This window comes from Cylas formicarius, unplaced genomic scaffold (assembly GCF_029955315.1).
Source record: "Cylas formicarius isolate icCylForm1 unplaced genomic scaffold, icCylForm1.1 PGA_scaffold_6__28_contigs__length_40554024, whole genome shotgun sequence".
Classification (NCBI taxonomy): Eukaryota; Metazoa; Arthropoda; class Insecta; order Coleoptera; family Brentidae; genus Cylas; species Cylas formicarius.
In genome coordinates this window covers 11,043,365-11,056,631 of record NW_026844347.1, presented here as the reverse complement: position 1 = coordinate 11,056,631, position 13,267 = coordinate 11,043,365, and positions in this window count along the sequence as shown.

Genomic DNA, 13,267 nt, shown 5'->3' with positions numbered 1-13,267 from the left:
ATATAAAAATTTATTATATGACATTTGATAAAGACACGGTGTTGTTGAAACAATTGTCATGTGAAAATATATAATTTCCTGAAAATCTGAACTTTTAGTTCTTATTTATTTTTTTAAATGGATTTTCATCAAATAAAAGCTGCCTCAGTTTAATAAATCAATTTTGTTGTTTCTATTACTTTCATTATTAGATTAGAATTTAAAATCCTTTTTAATTAAATGGAATGATCAAAAGCGAGGCGACCAGTTCGAGCAATCACAATCGAACTATAAACAAAGATTTTAAAATTTTTAAGCGGGACGCACTGTATGTATGAATAAAACATATTCTAAAAAGAGATAGCACCTCTCATAAATTAAAATGTATTAATTTAACTCAACTAAATAAAGCTCATATTAAAAGTACGGGGAAAAACAAATTTGGCACATTTTTATGAAAAACAAGATATGACTGCCATTTTGTAAGCAAATCCATATAAGTGGACCAACCTGGGTTGTTTTCTGTACCTTTTATACATAATAGCTTTGATGAATTTGAAATTGTGGTTGGAATTTTGTTTGTATATTTGAAGCCCTAAGTAATAGCTGACCCATATACCTATTACATGTGGTCTCACTGAAATTTAATGTAAAATTAGTAGTAGGAATTTTCGAGTAAGTTTAGGTCCCCTCCAAGGTGGAATGGAATCCTTGGTCCTCTAATCTTGTTATGACTTGTCAAATGCATTGAAAGACTGCAACCTCTATACGTAATAAGAAGATATGGCAGCCATGATAACAGGAAAATCAGTAGAAGAGGTTAATAATAAATTTTCATACATACTTTCATTAAATATTGAAAAAAAGATTGTCGCCACGAAAAGACAACAATACTAGAATTTACTGGACGATACGTATATGGCCGTGAAAACTATTAATCGATAATATAACAATTGATATGATGGAGTGTAAAATTTTTAACTTCATATTTGGAAAATAAGTTTTCTTGGGGGATCCGTATAGCTACTGGTGATATAGAGGCCCTGCCTAATGCTGATAATACTGAAACTTATGATAACACATAGTCCTGGATGCGATATTTATTCAGCAGTCTTTTCTCAAAAGGTGCCTAGATCCCATTAAATCTTCATTCAAAAATGAGTTAACAGTATGGATACTGTTTAGAAGGAAAACGACGCAAAGTGCAGTTTAGTGGGTGAAATGTAGCATGAGAAGAAAACCATTGCAATATCTAGAAAAATATAGGATGGTCAATATACGGTCTGATAGCATTTGTTGTCGTAGTACCTATTCCAAATCGATTTTTAATTATGTAACCTAATATTATTAAAATTAAGTAGATCACATCATCAAGATGGTGCAAAATTTCCTCTATTCAAATTAATACACTAAATATACAAATTTGATTTCTCTTTGTAGCTAATCTAATTTTTGTAGAAAAAAACGTACCGAAACGAACTCGCGACTCAAGTAGCGTATGTCAAACAAAGCATAACATATGTTACTGCTAAATTGTTTTGACAAACTAAAACTGGCAGCAAGCAGCAAAAAGCAGCAAGCCTTTAAAAACCATGGCAGTTAATTTCTCAAAATAAAGTAAAGATACACATTATTTATTTAATATAAAGTGCTTACTTAAATAGCGTTATAGAGTAATTAGCAGTTCGAAGTTCCTTTTCCTTTCCATTTCTCTAGAAATTATAACCCAAATTAATAACAGATTCATATTTTAAAGCAGACGTGCAAAAGTAATTTTTGATATAAAATTTTAATATTGTCACATTGTCAAGTAAAAATAATCATGTTTTATATACATTGAATGGAATTGAGTTGAGAAGACCTAAAAGCATCAACGTCTGCTAATTTAGGGATAAAATGTGACCGGTGACAAAAACTAGCAGTGGCAGACACCAACTCTATCCTCGTATACACTTTCCATTCGCTCTGTAATCCATTTGATTTTAAATTTTATTCTCTGAAACTCTTAAATTTAAATATATGTTATTATACATAAAATATGTCAGGAAATCCAAAAAGCAATAATATATAGGGTGTTAGTTTAATTTCCCATTGTCAAATTTCTGCTATTAATAGTTTTTCCGCTAGGACACACTGTATAGGGTATTCCATTTAAAAATATGTATGCCAGGCTTTTGCGAAACTCCATGTATAATTTAAATATTTTTTTAAACTATTACCTTATAAGAGGAATATGGTAATTTACGACCATCACTGCGTTCTCGTCCCTGATTCACGCAGGTTATTTTAATCTCGCCATTTCTTTTAGATATTGATTTGAGGTGGCTTTTACTTGATGAAAATCCATTTAATAAAATAAATAAAAACTAAAAGTTCAGATTTTAACGAAATTATATATTTTCACATCACAATTGTTTCGTCAACACCGTGCCTTTATATAATTTCGTGAAAATCTTTACTTCTAGTTCTTATTTATCTCTTTTAGAAATTATTAATAAAATATTTGAGAATTCAAAATAAGTTGCGACAGTGACGTAAACACAGCAAAATTCTAAGAACACAATCTTGTCCGTGACAAAAACGACAGGGGTTGTTAAGTCATCTTACCGAATATTTAACCAGTTCTCGCAAACCCTTCCGTAGATATTACGTAGACTTAGGTATATTTTTATTGCTCCACTTTTATAAACTCTTTACGCAACATGGTGTACAGAGATATTGCCGCAATAAGGAAAAGAATTGCAGCTAACCCTAAATATTTACCCTTTTGTCGAAAGGGATGTTCCGCCAAGGTCGACGGTTTTAAATTAGCTGCGCTTGTTGAAGGAACAGAATAAAAATTTGCATACGGTTGACATTTGAAGACCTGGCCATTCTGCGAACGTACTGGGAATCTTTATCACAGATGTTCCAGATTAAATGAAATTCTCACAATTAAATTAAAATATTTATTAATATAAAACTGTTTTTTTTTACTAATCAGGAAAAGCAATTATGCGAAAACGACTTTAAGGAAGTAAGGAAGTGGTAATAAAACAAAAAAATATTTTTTATTTTGGGCCAAAAAACACCAAAATCAATTTATCAAAAAAAGTTCCACTTAATTCTAGGGTAAAAAAAAAACATTAAAAAAGTTTATTTGCTCTTTATAGCGTTCTACGCTATCCGATTTCCAGTTTGCTGCCTCTTCGCAGATTACGTTTAAACATTGTTCTTTCAATTCCTCTTATCCACGTTTGTTTTGGTTTACGCCTTTTTTTTCTTTCCATTAGCATTTACTTCATTATTTGTTTGGGAATCCCTTCTTCAATCATTCTTTTAATGTACCCATGCCATGTTAGTTTCATCTATTATTGTTTGTACTTTGTTCATTATTTCTCTAAAGACTTTGTTTCTGACTCGTTCGTGTCCATTTCTAGTACCAACAGTCCACGTCCCAGAGATTTATTGATCTGCAATGATTCACATCTATATTGGGTCATACTTAAGAAAACTGTTTTTTATACAAGGTGTTCACGAAATGTTTTTAATCAAAGAATGGAATTAAAACAGCCAATCTCTTTAATTTTTTCAAAGAAACTTCCACAGGTTGCTGTAATACTATTTAATCCAGATGTAAATAATAGCCAAGCACTTGTTCTTTCATAATTCGATACTTGATTTCTTTTTTTCTTCGTCCTTTCTTATCGATTTTTGTTCTTAGATAGCTACAGGTATCTATGGTTTCTTGAATATGTTGAGTTTTGTTTTATTTACTGATAAGCCCCACTCTTCGTTGTACTTGAACAGTCTTCGAATCAGTAATTCCAGATCTTCCTTATCCTACGAAATTACTACCTAATCATTCACCTAATCGTATAGGTATCTTGGTTGAGTTTTATGTCCATCCTACGTTATGTTTTTCTTCAATTCTTGAGCACATCTTTGGAGTATATTTTAAAAATGTGGGGGAAAGGCAACATCTCTGTCCCAAGTTTTTATAACTTCGAAGCTATCCAGAGAATTTCCTTTCTTAACTCTTGATGTTGAGTGTTCATACAGTTGCTGGATAACTCTAATTCCAGTATTTTTCCAGAGATTTTTCTAATATTTTTCAGGTTTCTTGATACTATGTTTTCATTATGGTGTACCATGGTGAAAATAGTCGACACACGATCTACCATTTCGAAATGTGGCCTCTATCTGTAGTTATGGTCTTAATTAATTAATTATTAATTAATTAATAATTACCTTAATTGTTAATAAAAATCTTGTTGGATTGTATATTAATGACCACCCTTGGATAATCCATTCAAAAGCAATTGGTCACTTGCTTATATCTATGAACAGACCATACCACAATTGTCCTTTGGTCTTTTGTTATGTATTGGTATCAGGGCTTCCGTCCAGCTACTTGGTATTTTTCTCTATTTACATATCTTACATTTAGACCATAAATACTTTTGATTGGCTCATAAAAGTTGCGTTCTAACAGAATTTAAGTTAAATTACAATATTTTTACTTCATTATTAAATGAGATACATCGTTCTCACTTCAAAAAATTACTTATAAAAATTTATTAAATCGGTCGGTATTAGTTGCTAAAACTATAATATAATTCTAATGATAATTTTTGCTTAAAAAATTAAAAACATTCCCTCAAAACTCCCCTCGAACGACTGAAAAATGTTAAAATTTTGTCATCAGTATATTTTTCAGTTTCAATATTCATTGTATTTATTTGTGCAATAAATTTAATTTAGGTATTTCAAACCATGTCAGCAAGAATAAAAAACAAACGACTTTTAGGGCGCCTTTTAGAAAGTCATTTTTGGAACCTGGTTTTAGTTAATTTGCTTTATTAAAATAAATATATAAATAATAATAAAAATAAATAAAGGGCAAGGAATACCTAGCTAGCAAGAGGCAACATACAGATAACAAATAACTAAATAATTTGCAATACATTATCGTTCCTTCATTTCAGAATATTTCAAGTTTTTTATTGTAAAAGCAAGACTTATAACTCCACTGCCGTTCTCCAGAATAAAATTTCGGCAAATTTTTCTTACCTGTGCAATTAGATGTATTTTCCAATAACTTCCTTAACTGATTTTGTAAATATCTGCAGTTGTGGATAATCAGCGATATTTTTGAGTAATCATTTTTTAAGGTTATTCAAGAAATTGCTTTTAATATTTTATTGCTTATTTATTCGAGATCCCTTGTTTTTTGCCGCACTGTAAGTTTTGCTTGCAGCCCGGGTGAAAAATTGTTTTCTGTATGAAAGATTCGACTGCTCAAACAAAAGAAAAACATATACCAAATAAAAAATACAAAAATACAAACTCCACTCCGGTCAAACAATAGGTGGCTACAAACAAAACAAAAAAAAACAATCTGCCACCGTAGATAACAATTTTGTAAATATTTACCAAAAGGAAACATAATTTTCTAAATATTTGTTTGAAACAGAGATTTTGGCTCCTTGGGCTGTTCCGTAGCATTTTGGGTCTACCTGAAGAACAATTACTACCGCTAAGGTAATATTTACGGGATGACGACGCTATAAACTAGAAAAACGCGTTCGTACTTTTACTTTCCAAATTCATAATTTCTTTATTGTCGTCCATAAAAGCCTTTTAACGTCGGGGTTGAACTCGGGCCCTGTCGGCACTACTTTTACGAAACACTATAAAAGGCGGCACTTCAAAAACAAAATGACCAGCTGGAATTTCGAAAAATAGTTTCCGGAAACCGAAAATCATTACACTTAAATATTTGCAAAAATTTAACCGAAACATAACGTGCAAACCTCAAGATACGCAATTAGTTCTTTTACTCCTTTTTAGGAAAGTATTGGGACAAATAGACATCATAAAGGGCAAGAAATACCTAGCTAGCAAGAAGCAACATACAGATAACAAATAACTAAATAAATTGCAACATATTATCGTTCCTTCATTTCAGAATATTTAAAGTTTTTTATTGTAAAAGCAAGACTCATAACTCCACTGCAGTTCTCCAGAATTAAATTTCGGCCAATTTTTCTTACCTGTGCAATTAGATGTATTTTCCAAACTTCCTTAACTGATTTTGTAAATATCTGCAGTTGTGGATAATCAGCGAGATTTTTGAGTAATCATTTTTTTAAGGTTATTCAAGAAATTGCTTTTAATATTTTATTGCTTATTTATTCGAGAGCCCTTGTTTTTTACCAGACTGTAAGTTTTGCTTACAGCCCGGGTGAAAAATTGTTTTCTGTATGAAAGATTCGACTGCTTTTCGACAAAACAGTTAAATCCGTTATTTTAAAAATTGTTATATGCATATACAGGGTATCCGGATAAGAGACGGGAGTATCTCGATGATAGTCTAAGAAATGGTAAAGAACTGGAAAAAATCACTGCAAAAATAATAGTAAAAAAATAAAACAAAGATCGATAATTCCAAGGATATTTTTGCAAAGTGCCTTCCAACTAACAAAATTAAAAGCACCCCCTATGAAATTAATATAATCGCTTTGCTTGAAATTATAAAGCTGGTTTGTTGGAAAGTTGCAAGTATATTGCAGCAGTTCTAAAGTGTACTAGATAAATTTGAAGAATAACATTTTTACATCACAAGCTATTATTAAGATAATTGCTATTTAACATTTCTGCAATTTGTATTGTGCTTAGATTTGAAAACGATCAGTTTTTTTCAACCAATAAAGACTCTGTCACGAAGTATACCATACAAAGAAGAAAGTTATATTAAAACAACACCGTTATTCCAAATGTTTACTTCCAAAATGATTTAGCATGTTTTCCGCCAGAGGTATCATTGAATTTAAGTAACAGTTACCTATTTTCTTTCTAAACAGCGATATCCATACATATAACTCGTTTGCTAAAAATGCGTAAAAATGTTAGCTACACCTTCACTGAAACCTATAGATAATTTCCTATGTTAGTTGTTGAACGCCACTCGCATTAGTAGGTTTGAATTGTCAGGCGTTATTGGTCGAAAACGAAATTGACCGCGAATGCGCACATTTTTTTTTGTGGTCCTTTTAAGAGTTCTTGTAGGCAGGACTTATTGCATGCATATATCGAGTAGCTATATTGTTTATAATAATCATAATATCCTAACCTTGCGTTTTAATTTATTTCAACATTTAACTTTGAGAATTTGTTTGATGAAAATAAAAACTTTCAGCGTGGCATATTATGAAAGATGCACACTTAAAACAAGCACATGGCTTCCATAAAGCACGTCCTCTAGAATACCTACACCATTACAGCAAAAGCAAAAAGCAACAGAATGAACGATAAATCATCAGTAAAATGAAAGAAAATAGTAACACCTAAAAATCTACCTAGAAAATAGACTTCACATAATTTTTTAATGATTAAATGTTGTGTTTTGCCTCTTCTTCTAACGTACCGGGAAGTCTAGGTTTTACTTACATATCGCATGGTATTGGTGTGTATTTATTAACTAGCAGATTGATTTTGCTACGAGGAGGTGATAGTAGGTTGATACGGTGAATCTACTGCATCCAGGTCTTTAACCGGACCTAAACAAAAGACAGTTTTTAAAAACGTTCAACACGTAGGTACACTCCTTGTCTACCTACAAGCTTAAAAAAAAGTTTAAACAAATAAATCTGTAATGCATTGACGTTTCTTCTGTTAAATTCTGCAATCAATATGGAAACTTAAAGTTTCTCAGAAAAAGCACTTAATTTTACTTGTTCGAAACAAACTGCAAGGAAATTATATATGTCTCTTCGTTTTACGTTTGGTGAGTGGTGTCAGTTGGCTTCAGTTTTGGATTTTAGAACGAACGTTTTGAAAGAACAAAATATTTTTAAAAACTGGTCAGCAAAACGCTATGCTGCCAATTCAACATGTACTTTCCTCCAAGATTTGCGACGCTGTCGGCTAATTTCTGCTGGCACTGAGTACACACAGATTCACTTAGTACTTGGTTGGATACAGCGACTTTTACACAATTTGCAAAATTTAGCGAGAAATTCCGCTCATTCAATTATGCAATAGCTAGGGGGTTAAAGTATACCATTTTCTACTCTGCACTTACTTCTTCGTCCCCAATTTATCTATCCCAAAATACGCCATTAGATGACCAGATGAGAATGACAGAATTACATTCCACCAATTAATGTTTTTCGACAATCGAGTAGCAAACCCTAGCCCATCCTCAAAGAGGTAAGAGCTTGGACTGTCCCTGCAAATATATCCTAGGACAGCTGTCATATAAACCAACCTTTTTTACTTGTTGTTTCTGTTTTGGACCTCTCAGCGTAACAGACTAGCCCGTAAGGTACAAGAGTATTTTTTAGCGTACAGAGTAAGTAGTATGTGTATGAAAGAATAAGTTAGCCTCAATCCTATCCCTCTTCATAGAGAGGACTTCTTGATTCCCTTTTCAGACAGATCCAGTTTCCCTGGACCTGTAATTTGGGACCTCTTTCCAGGCTTCAACGTCTACCCTAAAGTGTAAGAGCTCAATGCAAGCTGGGTTTGTTCTGAAGTACTTGGTGTGGTTTTCAACACTAGGAAGCTCAACTTTTGCTCTCGCCCTAGAGCTGCTCTCCCAGTAAAGTGCCACCGTAGCAAGGTAAGAGTCTTACCCCCATCGTCTACATTTGGGGGTTCAATCCCCAGTGGTTTTCCCAGAATCGACTACACAACAATTATAGGCTACAGTACAATCAAAATGAATTAAATTCTCCTTTGCTTAATAATTTTACTTTTAATTTTAGACATCTCGTAATCCCTGTTCTTTAAGATATTCTCTTTATTTCAATTCGATTCAAGAAATTAAAATATTTTGAGTGGTTCTCACATTGATTGAATGATTGATTCATCTTCTCGATAGACTCAAGATGGTGGAAACTGATTGGCACACATTAATTAAGTTTTTTACTTTTAATTGAAATAATTTGATGTTATCTTTCTCTGTTTGAGGTGAGATTCGTGATTTAGGCAGGTCTTATTTTTCAGGGTTTCTTTCAAAGCGGCCCCGCTTATACAAAAAAAAACGACCCATAAAACTACTAGAACGGTCTTCGAGAATGAAAGAAAAATCGGCATTAAAAGATCACTTGTTATTTTTAAAGCCGTCTATCTCGTATTACGACTGCCACTCCTCCTTCCTGTGCTTTGTGAAACGTACGTTGGCCTTTTTTGCGTATTTAAAAGACGGCGTAACGATTTTTTAGGGATATGGTTGAAAAATATTCAAATGACAGGATATACCTACTGAAGTATTGATAGATAGTAAAAGTCCGTTGAACCAGGTGAACACTTTCTAATAAAACTTGTTTCGGAATGTCGAGGATCCCTGATCAGAACGTTGTGTTACATTTATTAATTAAGGAGACAGATAGAAGATCACGATAATTATTAACTTTCTTATTATTTGTTAAACCTACAGTTAAAGTTAAATTTCATAAAGAAAAAAAACTCATAACATAAACTATATAATTATTGAACATTATTTATTTATCCACCATAAATTCATTCTTACTATGAGAATGCAACTACAACTATACGTAGACAATTTGCAATCACACAATCCAATGCACGCAAGAAGATTGAGCAGGTCAACAGAGACTGCCGCTTCATTTGCAGATTGAAGGGCACGTCGGATAGGTAGTCAGAATAGATGTGAAATATGATAAATGCAGGTAATATAGGTTAATAACCGACAATGTATGTACAGACACATCATTGTCGATGTTTCACTCCAAATTGGAGCTTCGCTATTAAATATTGCAGCACAATTTCCCTAATTTAACATTTTTGAATTCAGAATGGAAAGGTGCGTTCAGAGAGAAGCTTTGTTTATATTGTCGTATTTTTGACATATGACAGTTGTCATTGTCTAGAGATTTAACGGGTCGGAAAAAAAACGGAAAATTTGGAAAAAACATGGGTTTTTTCCGTTTATTTCCCAAACCTCGGAAAAATTGGGAAACAAACGGAAAATTTGACTTTTTTTAAATTAAATGCCAGACAGCTAAACAAGTTAATATATTATGATATAAATGTATATTCGTTAGTATAAGTTGCTTCAATAAAAAAAAAACAAAAATTAAGATGTCTACTTTATTTCAAAATAATAAAAAAATAAAATAAGAACTCTTTCGTTAACAAAACATAAACTCTAGAATACATAATAAACAAAAATAAATGTATACAGAAAAAAAGAAAAAGGACTGACAACGCAAGCAAAATGCAATTAAAAAAACGTCATTTCTGTCATTGTCATTGTCATTTCTGCAAAGCACATTCATCGTCAAGGTGCGAGTCTTCGGAGAAAGAATCTGGTTCTGATTCCGCAGCATCGCCGACCTGGATATTCCCAATTAATTCGATATCCATTTCAGCCCGCTGCAAAAACGGAACTCACCTAGAATCGTAGACAAATCTGTCATTTTCTTCTAAATTTAAGGTAGACTGAATTGCAACAAGTTTTTGTACCTTATCTTGTGTCAGTCTGTTTCTTTTTTTAGTATGAATAACACCATGCAAAGATCAGTTTCTTTCTGACGAAGCGGACGATGGAGGTCCATTTAAAATTCTGGAAGCAATTGGCATAAGTGGCTGCGAGGTACACAACCCCTGCCACCATATAACTGGATGGGTACTGCTCGCAGATTCCCATAGAGAATTCCTACTAAAAAATCCCGTTTCAGTTTTGAAGTGGGCTAAATTTGCTATTACTTCTCCTGTATTTAAACGTAACAATTGAGACATTTGCGAAATAACATCAATTGCCAATATAACTTGGTCTTCATTTAATTGCTTCCCTTTAAAACGGGAATCAAGAAGATTTGCTGCAAAATGAATAGGTTTACAACAAAATTCGAAGCGCTCTTTTACACATTTTAATACCATATATTGCATTTTCTATCAACTTAAAAACAAAAGGCACTTCCGATAATAAGGATTTATCGGACTCAATCAGATTTGTTTCGCGGAAATGTGTAAGGGATTCACCGGTAAACAAGTTGTCAGTGTTGTTACACTGCACTTATTTTTTAAAATATGTTTGAAAATTATTGTAGTGAATAATATTTAACACGTAAACCTCCCTGGATATTAAAATGCTTTTGGATTTCGTTTAAAACAAAAATTCAATTTTTCCCAAATTTTCCGTTTTTTTCCAATTTTTCCGGGAAAAAAACCGTTTTTTTCAGACAACCAATTTTTCTATCCATCATTATCATTCGCTGATTCGACTTTTCCCTTAAAACATACATATTAAATGGCTTTCGAAATTTAAAAACAGCAAATAGGGAAGATTCAATTTCGAGCGACACACGTAGAATGACTAAACGTGAACTACCAACGAAATAAATCCTATATATATTATCAATACAGATTTTGTGAATGAAAAGATCTGGTAAAAGAGAATAAAACATACGGGAGTTGGTTTACCAAGACCAAGATGGAGCCGAATACTTGACATTTCACAAGAATTGCAATTTTGATAATATCAAATGAGATATTTAAAAAGATATGCTTGTATATACAGGCGTAATTACTGCGAGATCCTTTAACGCGTTATTTGTAAGAATAGTATATTATGCTACAAGTGTGGTAAACGGCATTTGACTCACGAGTTTTTATTAAACGAGTGAGCTAAAAAGTTTGCCGAACGTGTTGCATACTATACTTTTTCTACGACCGTTAGTTTTTGGGTACATTTTCAAAAAACAATACAAATACATTCACTGACATGACCGTCAGAATTGACAAAAGCGTGTGAAATATCTCCGAAAACATCCGATTGTCTCCCAAACCCGTGCAGTAAAATCCCGGAGATGTCCGAAGTGACTCGGATTCGTGGGAAACGAAACTGATGTGGTAAAGTGACACTTCCCGCACGCTAGATAGGTGTGTAATTAGGTATTTTACAGACGGGAGTACAAAAAATGGTTTTCATTCTAATCGCTTAAACTAAGACTTACTCTTCATCCATAAAACGATAAGAACAAATTTCTCTGCAAATGGAATGACCAGTTTACGAAAGGCGAAATAGAGATAGGAAAGCTATTTTTGCGCATTTTGGCCCAACGCACCAGTACAGGGTTATTGATTAGCTTCGGTTTACATTGATCACTCCTGCTAGAGAGCTAATTTAAAATATTGTACAGGGCGTCTCAAAAAATTATGGTAAAAGAAAGTTGATTAGGATTTTATTAATTTTTTAAAAGTTCATGTTTTTCCCATGTTCGCCAAAATGCGTCTAACGGCCCAAAAACTACCTCTGTTTCGGGTAAAAGATTATTGTCGCCCCGGTCTACAATTCCCCTTTGAAAGGACGGGTTTGAGATGGTTATGGTTATATGGGTGTTATAAAGTCTTTTTTTATTGACGCGGCCGTTTTTTAATCAGGCCTCAATTTGCAAAAATCGTAAAATGCACAAAAAACCGATGAGAAAAAAATGGTTTTTGCAATTGCTCTTTTACTGCTTGTATATCTAAACTTTTATAACCTTATATTATATCGCATAAGCGAAATAAAAGGATTTTGGGAAACTACTTTTATTACCTCAAAATATGTTGACGTTACTTTGCTTAATTTGCTTGCTTCTCATTATTTTACATATATCCACATTCTTTTATTTATTTATTTATTGATTTATTATGATAGTGTGATATACCGTTCTATCTTTCAGACACTAATTTAAATATTACCACGTAAATATTACGCAAATATTAGTTTTACGTCAAAAATTATGAACCTGCAAAGCACTTGAAATATACCACCTAATTGAAAATAATAATTATTTGTAACGATTAGAAGTGCAAGAAATCCACTGAACTTAAATTATTTTATATTTATGTTGTCTATATCTCTTAAGGAATGATTTTTTATCATGTTGTTATTTGAAATAAGCTTCAATTTCGCAAATAAATAAATAAAAATTATAATACCCCACTGTTTCAAAAAAATAAATTAAAAAGATTTGTGTATTTTGGTTGAATTTGTATTTTTTGGATAGTTCATTAAAGCAAGTATTTAAAAATCTAATCGTTGTATTAGCATTACTTTTAAATATTATTTAGCTTTTTAAAACTCGCAATTGTTATTTGAATTCATTTTAAGACGCTTTCCATTCCGTTTTTTATATGACCAATTATTAAAATTGGAAAAATATATTGAATATATCTTAAACTAATAGTATATACAAAATATATACAAAAATTACAGGAATTCTATATAGAAGTTGTAATTAAATCTCTCTAAATGTATAACAGGTCTAAGAAATTAGAGTCTAAATTTTAA